Here is a 7,388-nt window from a genome sequence, read left to right on the forward strand (position 1 = left end):
CATTTAAATATTAAGTGCCAAAGCAATGCAGGGTCCAATGAAATAATGTAGCATCACATTGGGAATTTTGGATTTCCATGAGTAGCCCTGGAAAATAGACTTCTGGGGCTACTAGGGCTATACCTCTAAATACGAGAGATTATATATGCAGCTTAGGATATCCCATAAATATCGTGAAAAAGAGTCCAGTGAATATTCTGTCAAATGTCTCTGGTCATTATGCTGTCATAACCAATTGAGACGATATCCCTCACACTGCTTGGGGTTATACAGTTGATTATTTAATAAATAATATTTGCTAAACCCAGGGAAGATATAAAGTTAAGTACAAAAAGGCCTAAGAGAATCAAATATATGGTGTTAATATTTTTGTGTTAAGATAGCTGGGCTTTTAGTTTCTATAATGTGTAATATTCAGGAGAACTTGTACTATTAGAACAGCCTTATGACTCCAATTTAATATGTGTCACTGAATAATTGATTTTAATTCATGATTTAAAGTTGAAAAATGTTAAGTGAAATACTAATGAAAAGTATTGGACATTTAATGGAACTTACAAATACCATTTTAATAAGTTTAATAAGTAAAAGTATTACTTGAGTACTTGAAAGTTGGTCAGTCAGGAAATTAAATTACTAAAAAAGTGTATTTTACCATATTGAATGGTAAATGAGAATTTAGTTTAAAATATTTACTAATCTTTAAGTTTTAATTAGCACCAATTAGTAATTAAAGATCTCTTTAAAGTATTATTAAATTATTCTACTTATATAACTATATAAAGTGACTTAAAAGTTTAAAAAAGACATAATTTTTTAAATTTGTAACTTTAATAAAGTTTACATTAATTTTTAAACAAAAATTTTTGAATAATCATTTTATGCATACACACATATACAAGAAAAACAACCCCAAAGCATCTATAAAGTCACATTCAAAACAATTACTTTGGGAATAAAGAGAAATTGGATTTTTGTTTAAAGTACCTATTATGCCTGGACTACATAGCAAAAAGTGAACAACATTGTTAGAAATTAGCAATTTGATTCTAAAATAAATAAATTGTGTAATAATTTCAAAAAAGAGGTGAGCTAGCCACGCTTTTTTTTTTTTTTCTCTTGAATTCAGTCAAATTTAACTGTATGGAGAGACACATCTAAAGATATTAATGATCTGGTTTGGCTTACAACACTCCACCTCTCCATTTCACTTAAAATTTAGTAAAAATAAATTGTGGAAATGATAAGTATAAATAGAGTTGAAGCTATTTTATCCCTGGGCTTGTAGCAGTAGTTTGTCAGTTAATGGAAAAGAAAATGTTCAAGTGAATAATCATTAGAAATAATTAAATTTTATTTTAACATAAATACTCCTTTAACATAAATATACATTTGTCCGCCTTTCTCAATGTATAGATCTTTGTTTTGATTATAAGTCAGCAGGTTAGTAACCTCCACATTCAGAAATTTATTATTAATATCTGAAATTTCCAGTTTTATGTCTTACAAGTAGTCCAAGAACATAAACATACTGACAACACAAATCAGATACAGAAATAGTCAGCTGGTATTCCTTATCTCAGTCTTTTCACAGTTCTTGCTCTTACATAGAAAACCTATTTTAGTGACTCACCCTTACTGAGTCTTTCCATAGCTTTCAACATCGTTTTCATAGAAACAAAAATAGATCTACTGTATCTAGATATATAAGTAGATATATACATGCATATGTGAAAATATATAAAGCATACATTATAAAATCCTAATGAAATGTAACCTATTTATTTCAGTCCCCATGTCAATACCATAAATGAGTAACTATAATTTGTCCACACTGATCTCTTTCTATTTAAGTCTTTAACATGTCCAGCAAAATACCAAGAACCAAAGGAAGGAAAGGAAGAAAGAAAGGAAGGAAAGAATGAGGGGAAGGGATGAAAGGGAGGTAGGACACTCCATGAGTTTAATCTTCAATACTTTTCGCCTATGTTATACTAGATAATATCAAATGTAGAAGTGGCATGCCAGAGCCAGCTCGCACAGGCTCACGAAAGTCCAGTCTTAAATTTTTGGGAAGTTCGAAAGTCAGTCACTAAATACAGCCATTATTAAAAATTTAACTACATAAACTTAAAATTAAATAAACTACATTAAAAACAAAGGTATGCAAAATTTATTACTTCCTAATCATTTTAATGCATTTTACTATTCTTTATGCCCTTGGGGTTATTTACATTTGTTATATATTTATGGTGGAAATATCCTATAATGGTGCCCTACTGATATGTCCTCCCAACTGTTCTCAGCGATGTCACACTGATACCTGCAAATTGGCCATGGTGGAAGTATCTGTACCATGGAGACCAGAAAATGCCACAAAACAGGTTGCTGCTTTTTTTTTGGTGGGGGGAGGGCAGGGCATAGCTCTTAAACATTAACTAGTATACCATTGTATATAAGGCAAAATATATTACTAAAATACATGCTATAAATATTTTTTGTCATGTTCTTAAAGTACTAAAATTTATTTTTGGACAATGAACCTTCAATATATTCCTGTAGGTCATTTCTAAATGTGTTACCCTGCTATACTCAAGAAGAGGAATAGTGCTTTGGCAGGCTCAATTGGAAATCAATAAAACACTCTGTCTTCCAGTCCAGACTTGATTCATTGAATTTCATTCCATTAATTGTTAAAAATAACTGTCAGCATATATTTTCAATCATTGGATTAGAGACTAAGTGACTTCATGTTCTATTTTGTATATTTATATAACATTTACAAATAGAATTGAAAACATTCCTACAGGAACATACCAAAGTGGACACAACAGAAATATTTAAGAAATAACAGCCTCCCTTCCTCCCAACCTCATGTTCCCTACCAGTCACTTTGTTTCCTAGAAAGATATTTTATTTACCTGCTCCAGACTTTAACTGCACTCTAGACTTTTATTAGGCTAACTGGAATAATGGGTACAGAATCGTGCCTACAGAATCTAAATTGATTTATAAAAGAAAGAACAGAGTTACACTTGGGAGAAAATAAGAAATCAGATGATTTGGGGAAAAGTTCAGTAATGTAGTAGGCTAGAGTTTGGAGAGACACAAGGGAAAGAAATTTGAGAAAAAACTGCCACTGTTAGGAAGAGCGACATATAAAATAGAGTTTAAAGATTGATAACAATAATAAACATTTATTGATTATTAATTATGCAACAGGTAATTTTCTAAGTGGCTCACATGTATGAGCTCAACTTAATCCTCCTAACAATCCTCTAAGATACTAATATCATCTTAGCAACCTCTATTGTACACCTGAGAAAATTCTGGAACATTGAAAATAACTACCTTGCTAAAGTCAGTTAAAAAGTGGCAGAGTTAGAATTCCTACCCAAGTAGTATGGCTCTTAACTCATTCACTTAGCCATTAGACTGTAGATAGTTTTAAAATATGCTTTCTAGCCATATCAAAAATATTTACAGAAAATATCAACAAAGGAATTTTACTTTCCAATAATTTTGGAATTAAGATTTGTGTTTCTATTAATGTTAGCACATTTGAACTGGCCTCAATGGAGTACAGTTTTACTCAGATTATACAGCAAAATGAAAAGAATCTTAAAACCAATGTCCTAGTTACTGTGACATTCAAGGAAAATTAAATATAAAATGAATTGTGCTACTTAATGTACTGTGGCTAAAAGCTGAATATTCGACAAAATTTCCATTGTAGTGTGGTTGTTTTATACAAGTTATAGGTATACCAATTTTCACATCAAATTTTTTTTATAAATAGTTTCATACTCTTCTTTTAATCAGGGGAGTTATAAGAGAAAAACTTTCTGGACTGAATGAGATTCAAGAAATACAAATTCAAAGTTTACTTTGCATTAGGTAAGAACTCCTAAAGCCTAAACTTTCTAGGCATATGCTATCATTGGGAAAACATCCACTTCATTTGCTTGTGGCCAAAAATCCAGTCTTTGACCTATAGTCAAAGGTTTATGTGCTGGAAAGGCTGGAAATTAATAAGTGGATACGCCATTTAAGCATTAGCAGCAGAGTACCAGGAAAAGGCAGAAGGGAAATTAAGAAATGAACTTGGACTCAGGAACAAAACCAACTAGAAGAAGAAGAATCTGTGATTGGAATCTTTGCTTTTTGCACAGTCACCCTCACCACCCCCAAGTTCTTTTAGCCTGTCTATAAAAGGGAATGGCATTTCATCAAGCCTAAGACATTACCAATTGTAATATGTACCACCACTGGTTCATACAGAGCTATTTTTTTAAAATCAGCAATTAAATTGGCACAGTGCCTTCTTATAACTTAGAAGGTTTTACGCTTGTTGAAAAAATTAGATTTATATATTCATATAGTGCTTTTTATATCTCATTATTTTGCCCTTATAAAAAAGAAAGTAGAACAAAGGATAACTTGGTAAAGGAATTCCAAAATTCCTTCACAGGATCTTCCTCATTCTTTTGGATCATTTCCAACAGAGAATCACTGGCCCCTCTGTCTTCCTAAATACCATTCTCTGTGCCATCGAGAGCCCTGGTGATACTCTTGAAATACAGAGGGTGCCAAAAATATGTATACACATTTTAAGCAAGGAAAAACTGTATTAAAATTGTAATACTCAATATATACCGATAACAAAAGATGAATACAAGTCATGTGTATACATTCTTTGGGCACTCCCATTACGTTCCAATATTGTCTTTGGGATCTTCTTACAAGCTTCTGACATTCTGTAAATTTTGATGCTGGTGTTTTCTTGAACTGATACTGACAATGGAGGGTTTCAGGTTACAATCAAGACCTTCTGGTATAGGTTGAATGCTTGTGTCCCTCCAAAATTCATACATTGAAACCTAATCCCCAATATTGATATTTGGAGGTGGGGTCTTTGGGAGGTGATTAGATCATCAGGGTGAAGCCCTTATAAAACAGGCTCCAGACAGTTCCCTGCCTCTTTCACCATGTGAAAACACAACGAGAAGATGGTTGTCTATGAATCAGGAATCAGGTCTTCAACAGACTCCAAATCTGCCTGTGCCTTCATCTTGGACTTCCCAGAATTTGGGGAAATAAATTTTTGTTGTTTAATGATATTTTTGTTATAGCAGCCCAAATGGCCTAAGATACTGTCCTATTAAGATCCTTATATAATTTATGATTGAGAAATTGTTTTAATTTTTAATTTATCATGCAGCCAGAAACAATAGCCAGGTGGAGTATACTCACACAATCATACATCATTACTTCCATCTGATGAAAGTCCATTTTAAGATTCCATCAATTGTAAGACATAGCCCAATCTCAGAAAATTTAAAATGTGGGAAACATACAGCTTAGAAGTAATGACGTTAAGTGCTCAAGCTGTTCCATGTTAACTTGGACAAAGTGAATTAGGAATTTTGACACAATTCTTTAGTCACTAGAGTGAAATAATTGCTGAATAATTACCTCTGTACATGACTTTTCCTTTCATTAGAATACAAAACTTCCTGCCCTCAGAATCCATTGTGTTGGATTACCCTCCATTGCCCTCCATGTTTGGGTCTAAAAAGATTGTAATGTCAGCAAAGTTTGCTTTCCCAATTCCTCTTCCTTGGGCAGACTGCACTTAGTAAACCCCTTCTTCTCTCAGAAAAGGACCCCATATTTTTTTATACCAAGTAGTAAAACACATAATAAAGTTTGTTCAATGGAAAGTTTAGGGGTACAAGCTCTACAATCCGTTCTCAAAGACCTTGGGACAGATGTGTTTCATAATTCTTAATTGTCTTTTCATTTTATAAAGATGACATATATATACCGTATCCTATGTAACCCAGTAGGGTCTAGAGTGGCACCCTTTAATCAAACATATTAATATTTCTGCACTAAAATGTATGCATTATAATACTAAGAGGGATGAAGGCTATAAATAGCCTCATCTCATATCTAAAATGCAGTGGAACTATGGTTGAACACCAGATTGCTCAGAACACAAACCTGAAGAAATGAATGTAGTCATTCAATTGATATAAAATTGATTTTAACCTTCTAATAATTCAAACGCAATCCTGAAATTTTTGCTATTCTATAGCACAATTTAAAAAGTTATCTGAGCTCTATGGATTTTAAAGAACACGAAAGTAGAAGAGTTTACTGTGTCTTTACATTGGAAAGGTTATCTCCTCTGTGGAAAAACCCTATGAGTCAAGCCTCTAGGTTTATTTCCTGTTATGCTTATAGAAGATAAAAATAAATTAAGCAAATCTTCTTATGACAGTATCCTGATTTGCAAGGCTATGATTTTAGTAAGGAGACCAGAAGTCTACGTTCCCCTAGGTCCTTGAGCTGAAGGGGGACATGCTTTTAGTATGAAATTAAAATGTTCTGGTATAATATTTATAAGAATATTAACCCTGTGACAGTGAAGAAAATCCAGGTCATGTATCAGGTCAAAATAATTTTAAATAATCGATTAAAACTAGAAGAAAAGGATGTACTGCAACCAAATTGGTGTTAGACGAGTCTTTTGAATAGACCAATAGGATGACCAAGACGAAAGCCTCAGACTGTCGCATGGGCTATTTACATGCCTATTTAAAGACTGTTCTACTCCCCTGGGCTAAATAACATTTTCTTTGCTTATTTTCTCATTTCTTGATCATGTTGCCATAAAATATGTTTCCACAAAAATGACATTCACACACAAAAAAATAGAATTTTAAATCAAAAAGTTGTCTTGAGGTTTTATTTTCAACTCTTATTGTCAACACTTCTCCTAATGCTGACATATTTAGTGAAACTTCCTTTGTAAGTGTGTAATGACCCTTTTCAGCTATAACTATCTCGTTAATATTAACAGCTAAAGTTTTAGGTGTGATTGTGAATGACTTTTTACATGCCAAAAGTGTTTTATTTTTTGAAATGTCAAATCCTTCTTTGATTTCTGGCTTTACACAATGGCTACAATAATTCCAAAAAGCAATTTTTAAAAAGGCATTGCAAAAAAAAAAAAAAACCATTATCTAAAGTTATTTTTAAAATAAAGTGTTTTTAAATTACCAATACTCCAGTACATGCTAAGTATAGAAAATGTAGCACTACAGAGTAATGTTTTAAAACATTTGAGTGTCTCTTTTCAGATTTCTTTTAGGAATTTTATAATGGCAATAATATTAATATTAATAATAATAATAATAAAGATTGATCTTCTGAAAGGTACACAAGAAAGAAATCTAAGCAATCCTTATATAAGTCCCATGGCCACATAAAAATTATTGCATCCATAGTCATAACCATAGGAAAAAAAATATGCATTAGAAAATTTTTCTAATGAATGTACTAATCTTATTATACAATGCTACCATCATGCACCTCCCAGT

The sequence above is a fragment of the Rhinolophus ferrumequinum genome, chromosome 4 (genome assembly GCF_004115265.2).
Source record: "Rhinolophus ferrumequinum isolate MPI-CBG mRhiFer1 chromosome 4, mRhiFer1_v1.p, whole genome shotgun sequence".
Classification (NCBI taxonomy): Eukaryota; Metazoa; Chordata; class Mammalia; order Chiroptera; family Rhinolophidae; genus Rhinolophus; species Rhinolophus ferrumequinum.